Source organism: Capricornis sumatraensis, chromosome 17 (assembly GCF_032405125.1).
Source record: "Capricornis sumatraensis isolate serow.1 chromosome 17, serow.2, whole genome shotgun sequence".
Lineage (NCBI taxonomy): Eukaryota > Metazoa > Chordata > Mammalia > Artiodactyla > Bovidae > Capricornis > Capricornis sumatraensis.
This window is the reverse complement of record NC_091085.1, coordinates 55254015-55271727: the sequence shown is the minus strand read 5'-3', so window position 1 is coordinate 55271727 and position 17713 is coordinate 55254015.

Here is a 17713-nt window from a genome sequence, read left to right as displayed (position 1 = left end):
TGCTGGACCTTGGAAGGGAAAGCAGATGGAAATTGGGCAGATGGGGCATGGTACCCAGAGATCTGGATCTGGGCACTCTTCATTATGAATATTAATCAAATATTCACATCAGTTCAGTTCAGTTCAGTTCAGTTCAGTTTAGTCGCTCAGTCGTGTCCGACTCTTTGCAACCCCATGAATTGCAGCACGCCAGGCCTCCCTGTCCTTCACCAGCTCCCGGAGTTCACTCAGACTCAGGTCCATCGAGTCCGTGATGCCATCCAGCCATCTCATCCTCGGTTGTCCCCTTCTCCTCCTGCCCCCAATCCCTCCCAGCATCAGAGTCTTTTCCAATGAGTCAACTATTCACATAGACCTTTTATTTTTAAAAAAATTATTTATTTATTTTGGCTGTATTGGGTCGTTTTTGTGGCTCATGGACTCTCTAGTTGTGGTGCACAGGCTTGGTTGCTCCAAGATATGTGGGATCTTAGTTCCCTGATCAGGAATCAAACCTGCATCCCCTGCACTGCAAGGCAGGTTCTTAACCACTGGATCACTGGGGAAACTCCTCACACAGACCTTTGCAAAAGTTTCAACTGTGGCAACAACAACAAAAAAAGAGTTCAGTGGGGCAAGGACAGTTCTGATGGGACACTCGAGGCGGCCATGGAGGTCAAGGAAGGCCACTCCGAGGACATGAAACCTGAAGCATGAGATACCCTCGAGGCACTAGTATGTGATCCAGATAAAGCACCAGGCAGAGGGAAGCACAGATTCAAGGACCCTGCACAGAGAGACAAGCGTGCATCAGGGACCAGCCACTGAAAAAATGCATGGCTGGAGAGATTGATTTCCCAGAGGCATGAAAATGGATTCACACAAATAAAAAATTCACTCTCTTTCCTCACAACAGTGGAAGACACAGGTCTACTGGGGATGGAAGCCAAAGGCCCAGATAATATGTTGGCTCTTAAAATGAGCATTTTTTCCAAGTGTTTTGTTCAAGCCATTGGCCAAATACTAGTGTTTTGGATTGGTCTCTGCATCTCAAAACTTCCAGCTGGAAGAAAAAAACTTGGGTGATTTTCCTAAGTGTGGGTTCAGAAAGGTTTAGTAAGCCCTTCTAAACAACAAGTAAATAAAGAAAAAGAAAACCCAAAGGCTTTGAGAGTCAAGTCCTATTTCAGGAATTCTCTGACGTGGAGATGCTTGCTTAAAAATTTGGATCTACAAATGAACTTATTCACAAAACAAACAGACTCACAGGCATAGAAAACTAACATATGGTTACCAAAGTAGAAACTGGAGGAGGAATAAATAAGGAGTGTATGTTTAATAGATACACATTCAGTTCAGTTCAGTTCAGTCGCTCAGTTGTGTCCAACTCTTTGCGACCCCATGAATCGCAGCACGCCAGGCCTCCCTGTCCATCACCAACTCCCGGAGTTCACTCAAACTCACGTCAATTGAGTCACTGATGCTATCCAGCCATCTCATCCTCTGTCGTCCCGTTCTTCTCCTGCCCCCTATCCCTCCCAGCATCAGGGTCTTTTCCAATCAGCCAACTCTTTGCATGAGGTGGCCAAAGTATTACTATACAGAAAATAGGTAACCAGCAGGGTCCCACTGTATAGCCCAAGAAACTATACTCAGTATCTTTTAATAATCTGTAATGGAAAATAATATGTAAAAGCTTGTGTGTGTGCGTGTGCATGTGTGTGAGGGCTTCCCCGATCACTCAGCAGGTGAAGAATCCACCTGCCACACGGGAGGCACAGGAGATGCGGGTTCAATCCCTGGGTCAGAAAGATGCCCTGGAGGAGGGCATGGAAACTCACTCCACTGATTTTGCTTGGAAAATCCCATAGACAGAGGAGCCTGGTGGGCTGCAGCCCATGGGGTCCTAAAAAGTCAGACACGACTGAAGCAACTGGCATGCACACGTGTATATATATATATAAATATATGTATATATGTATATGCCGTATATGTGCACATATGAATCATTTTGCTGTACATCTGAAACTAACACACTATTTTAAATCTATGATAATTCAATGAAAAATAATAAAAAATAATAAATTTGGATCCAGAAGGGTTTGCAAAATAGAACTGAGAAGAAGAGGAAAGTCAGGTTATCCTGTTACCATTCTCTTTTAGGGAGAACATTAGATAATGTTTCAAAGAATGAAGCAAATTATGACATTTCTTTTCCAATTTATATTCTACCAACCAAAATGTTCTGTCCAAAAAAGCCTTTTTGTCCTCCGTCAAAGAGGGCATTTGGGTGGAAAGAAATTACCAGACTGTGAAATTTCATTGATTTTAAAAATTCAGGTTAAGTTCAGGGCCCAGATTTGCATTTTCTCTCTTTTCTGTGGTGCTCTGAGTGTGGGATTGGAAGAGCTGGGCCGGGTGGCATGGCAAGAACACAGTCTCAGGATGCTGTGGCTTTCAGAGTTTCAGCCGTGGAAAGAGAGAGTCATTACATAAAATGTGAGTCTAGAGTTAGCCGTGATATAGTCAGGAAAACCAGGGCGCTGACAGGATGAAATTCATTCACCTGTTCATTCAATAAATACCTACTGAGAACTTTCTGTAAGACACTCAATAGATTCACATTACTATATAGAAAATAGATAACCAGCAAGGCTCTACTGTATAGCACAGGAAATTACACTCAGTATCTTCTGATAATCTGTAAGGGAAAAGAATCTGTATAAAGAATGTGTGTGTGTGTGTGTGTGTGTGTGTGTGTGTGTGTATGTGAGGGCTCAGCAATCTACTCCAATATTCTTGCCTGGAGAATCCCATGGACATCGGAGACTGGTGAGCTACAGTCCATGGGGTCACAAAGAGTCGGACACGACTAAAGTGACTTAACACGCACGCATGATCTATTAGCAAATACTGCTGGTCCTGCATCTTAGATTGAGTTCCTCCAGAAGCAAAAGCTGGGACAAGGATGTGGGAGAGAGTGATTAATTTGGGGAAAGGTCATTCGAAGGAGGCACATAGCTAACAGATACGTATCTATTAAGACCTCCCTGGTGGTCCAGTGGTTAGAACTCTGTGCTTCCACTGCGGTGGGTGCAGGTCTGACCCTTGATGAGGAAGTAGAATCCCATATACTGCATGGTCAAAAAATAAATAGATAAAAGGCACTCATCTACTTTGAATAGTAGACAAGGGGGTTGGTATCTTTATCCACATAGAGCATATAGTCTTGTAGGAAAAACAGATAAACAAACATGAGCTTAATCTGAAATGCTGCTGGTAAAGAATCCGCCTTCAATACAGGAGACCCCAGTTTGATTCCTGGGTTGGGAAGGTCTGCTGGAGAAGAGATGGGCTACCCACTCCAGTATTCTTGGGCTTACCTGGTGGCTCAGCTGTTAAAGAACCTGCCTGCAGTGCAGAAGACCTGGGTTCAATCCCTGGGTTGAGAAAATCCCCTGGAGAAGGGAACAGCTACCCACTCCAGTATTCTGGCCTGGAGAATTCCATGGACTATAGTCCATGGGGTTGCAAAGAGTTGGACATGACTAGGTGACTTTTACATCAGACTGTGAAAAAACAGTGCTATGAAGGAAATAAAGAGTAGTGAGGAATCACTGGATGCCAGGTGTGAAAGGGCACCACTTCCCACAGGGTAGGCATGAGAATTTAGTATTAAATCCAGATATTCCTGGGTAACAAGACAAAGAATGGCAGGTGGAAAGTCCTGAAGCAAGAATGAGTGGATTGTTGTATTTGAGAACTAGAGAAATGCCAGTGTGTCTGTGAGGCAGAGAGTCCAGAAGGAGATGGTGGAGAAGGATGCCAGCCCAGAAGGGCAGAGGAAGTGGATCGGGCATCATGGGAGGCCTCTGGAAGGTTCTAAACAGGAGAGTGAGTTTCGCTGAATGGTGCCAAAAATATCAGTAGCGTCGCAGGAGAGGGAAGCTTTGGGGAGAGATTTCCATCAGAACAGAGCTCACCACTCCCTGCACTGGCTCCCTTCTTTTTCTCCTCTCGCTTCCCCAGCTCCACTTGGGTGCCTCCTTTGAATGAACATTTGTCCGACTCTTTGTGACCCCGAGGACTGTAGCCCACCAGTCTCCAATATCCATGAGATTCTCCAGGCAAGAATACTGGAGTGGGTTGCCGAGCCCTCCTCCAGGGGATCTTCCCAACCCAGGGATCGAACTCACATCCTTCATGTCTCCTGCATTGACAGGCAGGTTCTTTACCACTAGCACCACCCTAGGGTGAAGAAAAAGGAAAGAATGCTGGGACTTTTACTTGTGCAATTGGCCAACGGCCCAACCACTTACTAAGATGATGACTGAATAATCTTAAAAAAATACCCCAACAAACGGCTTCTCTAGAAATTCTGCGGAATTTTCAATCCCCTAATCAGCAGAATGCCAGTTCTGTGTGAAATCAGGGTCAGAATATCAGCGGTGTGAAGTCATCATCCTTCCTCAACGTGTCAGGGTTTGTGTTGTGTATTTTGTGTGTATTTTTAATAAGTTGTGATCTTATTTCCCAACATTTCCTGTGTCTTTCTATCTGGTATAAGTGAAGTGCCTTACTCCAGGTGAGTCTATGATCATTTCACACCCAGGAAAGCACACATAAATTACAGCAGACCCTGCGATTGTATAAAAATTTGAGGACTAGAATTACTGGGATGCAAAGCATTGTTTAAAAATTGACCAGGCATTTCCCAATACAGGAAGATCAATTACATGAGAAAGAAAAGTTGTAATCACTCAAAGTTCAGAAGCAGCAAATAAGATGCCGTTCCTCATTTCTACCCTAAATTATTACTATTCCCTGTCTGTATCATGGACACTCATGGCCTCAAGCTGACATAGAAAGTTCCAGAATCTTCTACTTCTTAATAATTGACTTAAATAATAAATAAATGACTTCAGTAAAAGCACATGGGCTTCCAACTCAAACAACCTCAAGATATGAAAACTTATTTCTGATGGAATGGCTTTTAGGCCACAAACTCAGTATGGAAAAAATATATATCATTTTCTTTTTTTCCCCTCTGTAACTGAAGTTAATTTTTCTTATGAAGTCTTTTACCTTTAGGGACAAGAACTTAATTTCAAGTAATTCAGATTTTCCTCCTTGCTCCCCAAGGATGCCTCTAAGATTCAATAAGCTGAAGTATTACCAGGGGAGCGGAGGATGGGGACCATGTCTACTCGGGCCATGTATCCATATAGTCATCTGCTGGGTCATTCCTCATCCCAACGCAACTTTCCTCTAGGTCCAGCTCACGGTCAACTTACTCCCAGGCTGCTCTAGGATACTCTAGGATTATCCTGATGCATCTATTCCTTACCAGGTCTGAAGAAAACTGGATGGGGCTATGGAAGACCGTTCCCCACTTCGACACCACTCCTACATGCAACAAAGTCCTTTGCAACAAATCATGTTGGTGGCTAAGGAAATTCTTTGAGGGAGGTTTTACGTATGTCTGCCTTAACAGAGAGCTTCCCAGGTGGCACCAGTGTTAAGGAACCCGCCTGCCAATACAGAGACTTAAGAGAGATGGTTTCAATCCCTGGGTCAGGAAGATCCCCTGCCAGAAGACACTGCAACCCACTCCAGTATTATTGCCTGGAGAATCCCATGGACAGAGGAGCCTGGCGGGCTGTAGTCCATAGGGTCGCAAAAAGCTGGACACGGCTGAGCGACTGAGCACGCACGCACTCCTTAACAGAAATCGAATGATTGTAGAAAAACTAAGATGTGTGTATCACAGACTTGAGCTGAAATACTGCAATCTGTATTTGCTACATTTAATTTTTTAACTTGGTATTGATCAATCTCGGTCCTCAAAGCTTTGCTCCACTAAAGGACCCATAGAAGAGTCTTTAGAAGAAACATATGCGCTATATTTCTAATGTGATTTTTGCTCAACACATAATATTCAGGAACATACTGGCATATAGAGCAAAGTACACAGGGTTACAGGAGGCAGGGTTAAAGATAAAGTGAATTCTGAATGGGCCGTGCACTTTGGAATTTATACCCTTAGCTCAACATCTAGGATTTAAGATGCCTCGGGAGACCTCACTTGAATTCAGGCAAATGTCAAGATAAGGAGCGGCCTGGGTGAGCTGTTGGTTTCCAACTAATTTCATTTGTGTGAAGGATTCAGTATATCCTTTTCACAGATGGTGGTTCAGGCAAGATTCAAGAATCAAACAGACCTCGTGCCAATCTGATTCCACCACTTGGATGGGTTAGAATGTCTGACTCAGTCCTAAAATAAAGAATTCTTCGGCACAAACTCTTAAATTCCACCATTATTTAGAGTACTCTATGTATGGGAAAATGTTGAACAATATTTAGTTAGTAACAGCTAGTTGCTTAACTTTACAATTAATTTTGTTGAGGCATAATTTACACTTAATAAATACAATGCACTCATTATAACTATTCATTGTGATAAATTTTTATGAAAGGTATATATTTGTGTAACCACTATCACATTCTGATTTCTGTCGTTTTCCATGAGGTAATTGAGTTTTATCTATAGGGTGTGTATCCGTAGTTCATTCCTTTCAAATGCTGAGTAGTATTTCATTGCACGACTATACAATTTATCTGCTTACCTGATGAAGAATGTTGCTTCTACTTATTGTCAATAAACCTGCTGTGAATATTAATGTAAAAAAAAAAAAAAACTCCACCATTGTGTTTATAATTTCAGTTAGGAGTGGCCCAAATAAACCTTCCTAGTTGGCACCCCACTCCAGGATTCTTGCCTGGAAAATCCCATGGACGGAGGAGCCTGGTGGGCTGCAGTTCATGGGGTCGCTGACAGTTGGACACGACTGAACGACTTCACTTTCACTTTCATGCATTGGAGAAGGAAATGGCAACCCACTCCAGTGTTCTTGCCTGGAGAATCCCAGGGACGGGGGAGCCTGGTGGGCTGCCGTCTATGGGGTCGCACAGAGTCGGACACGACTGAAGCGACTTAGCAGCAGCAGCAGCAGTTATTTTTAAGGAAGACATACTGATGTTTCAGGTATAATGATGATGATAATGATTATAATAATAATAACAACAGCAACAATTTCTGGTGGTCTGAATAATGGCTCTCCAAAGAAGTCAACCTCCTAGCAGCTGTGAACTTTCCCCCTTACTTGGCAAAAGGGACTTTGCAGGGCCTCCTTGGTGGCTCGGTAGCGGAGAGTTCACTTGCCAGTGCAGGAGACACGGGCTCGATCCCTGATCTGGGAAGATCCCACATGTCGTGGAGCAACTAAGGCCACAACTATTGAGCCGTGTTCTAGAGCCCAGGAGCCGCAACTGCTGAGCCCAGGTGGTGCAGCTACTGACGCCCGCATGCCCCAGAGGCTGTGCTCTGCAACAAGAGAAGCCACCACGATGAGAAGCCCGGGCACTGCAACTAGAGAGCACCCCCCACCCACCACGGCTAGAGAAAAGCCTGCGCAGCAACAAAGAGCCACTGCAGCCACAAATAAAGAAAAATTTAAGTAAATATAAAGAAAAGGACTTTGCAGATGTGATTAAGTTCAGGGTCTGGAGATGGAATGATTACCTGAGATATCCAAGCGGGTTCAATATCATGACAGAGGGCCTTCTAAGGGAAAGAGGGAGACAGGAAGGAGATAGAGAAGAAGAGGTAACTGGGGAAGCAGAGGGCAGAGAAATGCAAACAAAAGATCAGAAGCTAAGGAATTCGAGGCTTCCTCCAAAAGGCAAAAGAAACAAGAAAACAATTCTCCCCTGCAGTCTCCAGAAAGAACGTGGCCCTGCCTACACCTTGATTTGAGGGCTTCTGAGCTCCAGAACTGTGTTTGTTTGTTTTTTTTAAGTTGCATCGTTTTAAGCCACAGAGTGTATCATTCCTTACAGCAGCAAGTGGAATCTCAAACCCTATTTCATAACGTTGTTATGAAGATTTGATACTCATAGTAACAAAGAACACTGACAGAACTATGGATGTGCTGGGTCTGTCTCAAGCCCTTTAAACATATCTACTCCTTTTATTTTCTACAACAAACCTATGAAGTAAGTAGTAGAATTATTAGTGCTGCCCTTTTGCATATGAGAAAAGTGGATCAGTGAGAGGTCTCACTGCTATATAATGAGCCATCTAGCTATTTACTAACAGAAGGTGAAGTCAGCACTGGAACAGGGCAGCCTGGATCCAGTGCCAAGCCCCTAACCACTGCGCTACACTGCCCCTCACATAGAACAACACGCGAGTCAGCTATTTAGCGCTGCATACCTGATGAGTGTCCAATAAATGTGAGCTGTCCATGAGTTTGCTCTGATCTCTCTGAATCAGGGAAGGATGAGGCACTGCCGATCGGGCTTTTCTTGGACCTGAAGCACAAAAGCAGCTTTCAAACGAGGAGTCAAGGGACTCCCCTGGTGGTCCAACGGTTAAGCATCTGCCTTCCAGTGCAGGGGACACGGGTTCCATCCTAGTCGAGGAACTAAGATCCCTCAGGCCGCACAACAACTAAGCCTGAATGCTGCTACTACCAAGCCCATGCACTCTGCAGCCTTCATGCCCTAACTAAGATCCAACACAGTCACATAAATAAATGAATGAATAACAGATGTTGAGAGTGGAGTCAAATCCCCAGACCTGCAGACCTTACTGTCACTCCCTCTCCTGACCCTGCAGATTTCCTGCTGCAGGTTAGGAGACACTCTGCAAAAAGAAGGTGTGCCATCCTCACTGCCTGGAAGGCCACACACCAAAGGCCTAACTGAGGAACACTGAGCCCATTGTTTGGGAAAGATCTTAAGCTCCATTTCAATTCCGAAATGAAAGGTCAGAACCAAAGAGTCAGCCACAGAGAGGCTAAGCCTGATTACCTGTGAAATCTCCGAGTAGCTGCCTGCTGGGACCCCATCCCACCTTCGCTCCCTTCCCAAATCTAACACCCTGTGATGTGCTCGCTTCGGCAGCACATATACCAAATCTTACACCCTGTGTTATCTGCTTGGGTCTGTTTTCTCTCTTTAGTTAATTGAAGAGTCCTGCTTCTTCTTGAGCAACCAGTAAGATAACTGCTCCTCTCGGCCATCAAGCAAGTGCAAACACCTTTTGCACTTTCCTGTCCCCCAGGGCCGCTAAGGACCCTAGGCTGCTCTGGACAGGTGGGCAGGTACTGGGTCACTCCCCAGATGGTGAGGGAGTGAGAAAGGATTTGAGAAGTTGAGGGCTCTGTTTTCTAGACACACTCCTCTGTAAGTGTCTGCAACAATTCTGTGTGTCCAGAGATTGGGCAGACAACACATAGGCCCATGGCTACCCACGCCTGCTCTGACCCACACCTATGATCACACAGAGCCACTTGCTTCCTGCTCCAACCTTCCCAGGACAGACTCATTGTTGGGAAAGTACAGATGATGGATGGGGGTAGGGAAACTGTCCTGATGAGATGGAGAGGATGTGGAATTCTAACGATAGATCAAGGAGAAGGTGATGGGGGAGTTTGTACAATTCAAAGGCCTGGATTGGAAGCCTGGATCAGTCATTTCCTAATTCAGGGGTACCCTCAGCACAGGGGACCTGATTCTTTCCTTGTTCCCTCTTGGGCATCCTGTGCTTTGCACATACCAGCTTCTCAATAAATATGTTGGCTGTGGGATTAGATTTGAGACATTGCACGGTGCTCTTAGACAAGCTCTGTCTAATAAAAACATAGTGAGTAACCAATAAGTACATACTGCATAGCGTGGGGAACTTGCTCAGTGTTACGTGGCAGTCTGGGTAGGAGGGCAGTTTGGGGGAGGAACGTATGTATGGCTAGGTTCCTTGACTGTTCCCCTGAAACTAGCACACCATTGTTAATGGACTATACTCCCATACAATGGAGAAGGAAATGGCAACCCACTCCAGGATTCTTGCCTGGAAAATTCCATGGATATGGGAGCCTGGCAGGCTGTAATTCATGGGGTCACAAAGAGTCAGACATGACCAAGTAACTGAGCACACTCCCATATAAAATAACCACTAATCCCAGGTGGCTCTAGTGGTAAAGAATTCGCCTTGTCAATGCAGGAGCCACAAGAGACGCGGGTTTGATTCCTGGGTTGGGAAGATCCCCTGAAGGAGGGCATGGCAACCCTCTCCTGTATTTTTGCCTGGAGAATCCCTTGGACAGAGGAGCCTGGCGGGCTACAGTCCATAGCATCGCAGAAGGGTTGGACAGCGACTTAGCACATAGCACACACAATATAAAATAAAAAGCTTTTCAAACTTGACTATAAAAAACATAATGTAAGCCATATATGTGAGTTAAATTTTTCTAGAAGCCACATTTTAAAAAGTAAAAAAAAGAGATTAATTTTAATATATTTTGCTTAATTCAATTACCTAAACTATTATTCTTTTGACATGTAATCAAGTAAAAAATTGTTAATGGATATTTTGTATTTTTGTAGCAAATCTTCCAAATCCAGTTCATCCTCTCTAGTAAAATACTGAATGTGTGTCCTAGGTTGCTTCAGTCGTTTCTGACTCTTTGCGACCCCATGGACTGTAGTGCGTCAGGCTGCTCTGTCCTTGGGATTCTCCAGGCAAGAATACTGGAGTGGGTTGCCATGCCCTCCTCCAGGGGGTCTTCCTGACCCAGGGATCGAACCCGCATCTCTTACGTCTCCTACATTGGCAGGTGGGTTCTTTACCACTAGTACCCCCTGGGAAGCGAAATCTCAATTTGGACTCACCATGTTCCAAGGACTCCGTGGTATTTGAAAGAATTCAGAGTACGCCACTCCAATTATTTTGAGCTGAAAACAATTAAAAAAAGAAGTAAACATAAGCAAAACTTGCTGTCCTTCCCCTTCAGTAAGAGCAGGAAGATTCTGAATCACCAGACAAGACTCTAAATAGAATCTTAGCCCAGAGACAGCACCAGGGAAATTTACATAACAAACCTTACTGACTAGTCCTTTCCCCCCTTTAATTCCCCCTGTATATTCACCTTCAAACAATGCGCTGTCTCTAGAAGCTCAAGGTCCCTTTCCTTTGTCACATCGCTTCTATACAAAATGGCTGTCTTCTTGTTAAGAGACTTTATAAACCTGGACTTTCTGGGTGGCTCAGTGGTAAAGAATCCGCCGGGCAATGAAGGAGACATGGGTTCAATCACTGATCCAGGAAGACCCCACAAGCCACAGAGCAACTCAGCCCCTGTGCCACAGCTATTGAGCTTGTGCTCTCGAGCCTGGAAGCTGCAACATGAGAAGCCCAAGCACCTCAATTAGAGAGCAGAGACAGCCCATGCACAGCAACAAAACCCCAGCAGAGCCAAACATAAAAAATTAAGAATCATTTTAATTTACTTAATTTTTAGGATAATCGCTTTACAGAATGATGTTGTTTCCTCCCAAACATCAGCATGAATGCTTTACAAGCCCAAGTTGTAACCACACGTTCAAGTTACTCATCACTAAGTTCTTGCCAGCATAAACTTCCATGTGTGTTTTCTTGTTATTCTATCTTCTCGCAGTCTGGTTTGCAAGGCTCCCTTCAGCAAACTGAGGTATCTGCAGTCATGTCCCATTTGTTCCTGACCCCGATTTGTGTGCCCAGGTCTGAATAATTTTAAGCGTGCCCAAATAATGAGGGCTTTCTGTCTGATCCAATATGTGCCTGCATTGCTAAAGAGCTGGCTTTATGACTTCCAAAGAGGTACCTCTGGAACTTGGTGATTTCTCTTCATTTGGAGCATTTTAATGAAAAAGGTAGAAATTTCAAATGTAGTGGCAAGAATAGATCAGAGAAGACAAAAGAGAACAGCGTCCAAAAGAGCTCCTTTCTCAGCAGCTGAGCAAATTCTGCAGCTTTAGAGAAGGCATTGTCTCCTCCTTGGTCTTGATTAATTTGTCTCTCTTCCCATTTGAATAGAGTAACTCATCTCGCTTACTTATTATTACTTCTCATTGAGGGGAAGTGAGACGAGGCAATGCCAAGCAATTCAGACTTGGGGAGCAGAGAAAGAAGAATGATTTTTTTAGTTTATTCAGTCTTTTATTCTATATTAAAAATTCAAATAAATATGTTTTACAAAAGCAGGGTCATACCACACTGTTTTATAATCTGCTGTATTTCAATAACGATGACAGTTTTCTTGGAATCATTTTTAAGTAGCTGCATAGCATTCTATTTTGTGGCTATAGTACAATTCATTTAAATCAATATTTTTGATATTTAGGTAGTTTCCAATTTTATGTTATTATATATGGCATTTTAGTGAGCACCTTGAGGCTTTACAAGTAGCATACACTTTAAGTGCCTTAGGTATATATTGACAAATGGCCCTCCAAAAATATATCAGTTCTTGCTCCCAAGTGGGATGGTATTTAATGTGAACTTAGGGATGTCAAAGGATTTCTCTTCTGACCCTCTTTTCCTTACTTCCTTGCTGTTTTATTTATTGACCAGTTACTTAGGGCAAAAGAAGATATATAAAGAATCTATAAACATCTCAGAAATAGTCAAATGATTGCAAACAAAAGCGGTCCATCATCTGCCCTCTTCTACATTGGTAACGATTATTATTGTGATTGCTTTACTGAAGTCACTCCAAACTGGGGAGAGTGTGGAGACAGGAATGTCACCCAACAGGCTGGTAGGTGTTTCAAGGTTGTAAAATATTTGGAGAGCAACTGGCCAATTTTTTAAATGCGGATAAGCTGTCCCCAAAGATGGACTGCCTGCCAAAGAGAAGCAGACACGTAAAGAAAAGCAAGGATTAGTAAAAGTAAGCAGATGGATTGACCAGGTAAGAAACCCAAGATATTTCAGAGAATAGAAGAGAGCTTAAGAAAATCCGAATTACCATTTTCAAAGCAACTACCTGGAAAATAAGACTATGACAAAGAAGCAAACAGGTAACAACAACCAAAACAGTGCTCTTGGAAATTTAAAGGTAACATTGCTGAAACTAAACTAAAAATTAAGCTGAATGGCTGGGAAAAGAGCTGGAGGAATTTTCCCAGAATATAGAGTAAGGCAGCCACTATGAAGAGCCGCTAGAGCTAATGGAAGGAAGGAAAAATATCAAAGAAACAATAAAACTTTCCAGAGCAATAGAGAGACATAAGTCTTAGAATAAGAGAGTTCATCTCATGGAAACAGAACATATTCTTAAAACACCCACATTATCCTCATGAGATTTAAGAACTCTCAAGATGAAAAGAATGTCCTAAAAGATACAGGAGGGAGAAAATTCACCTAGAAAGGAACTTAGAATCAAGCTTGCATCAATCTTCTCATCAGCAACGCTCAATGCTACAAAAGTGTGGAATAATTCTTTCAAAAATCTAAGTAAATAGACAACTAACAAGGACCTAGTGTATAGCACAGCAAACTATACTCAATACCTTGCAAAAATCTACAATAGAATAATATGGAAAAGAATAAATATACATGTATGTATAACTGAATCACTTTGCTGTACACCTGAAACTAACACAGGAAATGCTTTGGAAGTCTAGTAGTTAGGACTCAGAGCTCTCACTGTGTGGGCCTAGGTTTGACTGCTGGTTGGGGAACTAAGATCCCCTAAGCGAGCAGGGGGAAAAAAATTAATCGATTAATTAAATTAAAAATTTTAAAACCCTAACACAACATTGTAAATCAATTTCAATAAAACTTTTTTTAAAAATTCTAAGAAGAAAATCTCTTTGGATTTAGATATTTAAGCCTTGCCAAACTATCAAATACGGGTGAGGGTAAAGTAAGCTCATGTTCAAATATGAAAAGACTCCTAAATGCAGCACATTATTGAAGATGTAAGCTGTGGATGAAGATGAGGCTGAAAACCCCAAAGGTAGAGGGCCCAAGAGAAGACAGAACCAACCTAGGCATTCACTAGAAAGAAAACTGCTTATCTCTGCAATAGGGGAGGGAGCAGTCATTCAAATTAAGTAAGAGGTCAAAGCCTCACTGGGGAATTTCTTCAGGAAGAAAAAGGGAGGGATTTATTTTAACATTCCAGGAAATGGAATGAGGGGAAAACTGAAAGATCTTGGCAATTATATATATACATATACATATATATATATTTTACGTGTCAATCATACCTCAATAGTTTTTTTTTAAAAAAAGAAATGAAAATGGGTATTCACACAAAAACTTGTATACAAATGCTCACAGTATCACTATTTACAATAGCAAAGAGACAAAAGCAACCCAAATATCCATCAACAGGTGGACAAAATGGCCATGCAATAAAATATTATCCAGCCATGAAAAGAAATCCAATTCTGACACATGATAGGGATGCGCCTTAAAATTCTGATGCCAATGAAAGAAGACAGGTTCAAAATACCTGTATTGTTTGATCCCATTTATACGAAGTCAAGAATAGGCAAAACCAGACTTTCCCAGCAGTCCAATGGTTAAAACTTTGCTCTTCCAAGGCAGGGGACATGGGTTTGATCCCTAGTTGGGGAACTATACCAAGTGCTCAGCCAAAAAAGAGAAAGAAAAAAAAAAAATAGGCCAATCCATGGAGACAGTAAGTTGTTGTTGCTTAGGGCTAAGAAGAATTGGGACAAGAAAATGAAGAGGTTTCTTTTGGGGATGATGCAAGTGTTCCAAAATTGATTGTGGTGATGCTTTTCCAGTTCTGTGGATATACTGAAAATCACTGGATTGTACACTTTTTTAAAAATGGGAAAATCTGATTGGCCCAGGTCACATCCTACCTGAGTTGTTGTTGTTTAGTCACTAAGTCCTGTTTGACTCTTTGCAACCCTACGGACTGTAGGCTACCAGGCTCCTTTATCCAGGGGATTCTCCAGGTAAGAATACTGGAGTGGGTTGCTATTTCCTTCTCCAGGGGATCTTCCTGACCCAGGGACTGAACTCACATCTCCTGCATTGGCAGGCAGATTCTTTACCATTGAGCCACCTGCCACAGTTTAGCAAATTCCTCAATGACTTTCATCCTCAGTTTGCTCAGCTGTGAAATGGAAAGATGCCTAACTTCAATGTCACTGGAAAGGTGTTCTCTTTTCGTGCAGCACAACACTTAGCCCAGGGCCTGGCTCATTTAAATGACTCAGTGAGGAGGGATGTTGTTAATAAAACTCCTAATTCCAACAAGGAGGAAACGTGTTTGTTTGGTTTTTTTTTGCCATGTTGAGACTGGATCAGAAGACACAAAGGTGCATCCTGGGGATATAGACATGTGATAGACTGGGAATTTTCTTTGATGATTTGTGTTCAGCAAAATCTACCATTTTTGTCTTCGTTCCTGGTCAGAAAGGTTGAAGCAGAGTTATCTCCTGTGAGATTTGTCAGACCACAGGACCCAGCTGCAGCAGGTCGGCAAGTGTAGCACGTGTCTGCTGTACTGGTTTCCGTTTTGCAAGGAGCCTGCAAAAGGGGAGTTGACTGTTTGCTAATTTTTCCATTTTCTCTAATGATCAAACTCAGCTCAAGAGAGAGAGCAGAAACATCAGCCTCAGTTCTGTGTACCCTTGGCCCAAATTGTCAACTCTGGATCTTTAGATCAATCAAGAAGAGCTTTTCCACCAGAAATAGTGGTTTCTGGCTTCTCCCTGGTGATGAGAACTATACCCTCTTTGAGTAACGGCTGCTTTTGCCATCAATAACACAGGTCGATTTCTTTTCCTCTTTCCTTTAGTTCTGAAAATGATGAATCCTGCAACAGATGTGTGATTTTCTATGAACTGAGCACTTTCTTTCTTTCTTGTAAAATGTATTTATTATTTTAAAATTTAATTCATCTAATTAATTTTTATTTAGTAGGATCTTAGTTCTCCCACCAGGGATGGAACCCACATTCCCTGCATTTGAAGACATATTCCTTTTTTTTTTTTTTGCAGTGGTGGTGGTGGAAGAGACATTCTTAACCACTGGACCACACAGGAAGTCCTGAGTGGACTGCTTCCTTTTACAAAATGTTTTACTTTATTATTTTTTTAATACCATAAACCTTTTTCATTGAGGTATACGTGATTAACAATGTTGTGGTAGTTTCAGGTGAACAGCAAAGGGACTCAGCCATACATATACACATGTATCCATTCTCGCCCCAAACCTCTTCCCCATCCATCCAGGTTGGCACATAGCACTGAGCATGGCACATGTACTATACCATTTTCAAGTGGACCGATAGCCCCTTAATATCGGCAAAATGCCACTGCGTCCCAGCCACACTCATCATTGAATAAGTGTGACAGGCAGATACAAAAGTGTTCTGTGTCAAGGAGGATCTGAGACTAGCATTTAAAGGATCCAGCTGTGAGAGGAGGTCACCAAAACCAGGGGACCAGACCATTAGCTTTAGTGGTGAGCACACAGAAAGCCCAGCAGTACCCTCCCAGCTGGGTACAGTGGGCCCACACTGCAGGGGGGACCCTGGCCTGGCTCTCCTCCACCTGGGTATTATTACAGACCTGTGTCCCTCCCAGGAAAGGAGGCAGTTATGTGATGAAATATAATCTCCCTCAGTTTCATACGTTGAAGCCCTAACTCCCAATCTCTCAGAATGTATCTGTATTTAAAGATAGGCCCTTTAAAGAGATGACTGAGTTAAATTAGGCTATTAGAGTAGCCCTTAATCTGACGTGACTCGTGTTCTTATAAGGAGAGACGATTTGGTCATAAAATGAAACACCAGGGCTTCCATGGTGGCTCAGTGGTAAAGAGTCTGCCTGCCAAGGCAGGAGATACAGGTTCAACCCCTGATCCAGGAAGATCCCACATGCCTTGGAGCCTGCGCTCTGGAGCCCGGGAGCCGAAACTACCGAGCCCACGCGTCCCAGAGCCCGTGCTCCACCGCAAGCGCAGCTACTGCAATGAGAAGCCCTCGCACTGCAACTAGAGAGTGCCCTGCTCGCTGCAACTAGAGAATAGCCCACGCAGCAACAAAGGCCCAGCACAGCCACAGATAAATCAATCAAACAAGAAAGAGACCCCAGGGCGAGCACACACAGAGGAAAGCCCACATGAAGACGGAGCAAGAAGCTGTCCATCTGCCAGCCAAGGAGAGAGGCCTCAGGAGAAACCAAACCTGCCGAGACCGTCCTCAGCCTCCAGCGCTATGAAGAAATCAATTTCATTTTTTAACCGCACCAGGCGGCATGTAAGATCTTAGTTCTCCAATGAGGGATCAAACACGTGCCCCCTGCAGTGGAAGCAGGGTCCTGACCACTGGACTGCCAGGGCATTCCCAAGAAATTAATTTTTGAACTTTATGCCAGTCAGTCTTTGGTATTTTGTTATGGCAGCCAGAGGAAATTAATGCCAATGGAACATGCCTACTAGGAGTTCAGGGCTCCCCTTTGGATCATACTCCAGGTATCTGGACCACAGGATCCTCAATATAACAGTCCCAGCCTTACTTCCAGGCCATCCTCTGAAGGGAGGACAAGGAAGCCTGGGTGCCCAGCCCTGGCCATGGGGGCCGATGTCTGCAGGGGGTCTGAGGAGAGGGTGCTTCTGCAGGACACGTGGTCCAGGTGTGCAGGTAAGTTCTCTGCAAGTTTGAGAGACAGATGTGGGAAGGAGGAGGTGGGGAAGGACCATGGGCCAGGCATCGGGGCCGGATTTCCTTGTTCAGACATTTTCTGCAGGTGCTATGAAGAATCTTTAGGCTATTCCATCAAGCCTGACTGTCTCAGTTGTCATAAAGGCACAGTGTCAAGGTCAGGGGCTGGCACACATTTCATTCAATGATTAGCCTGA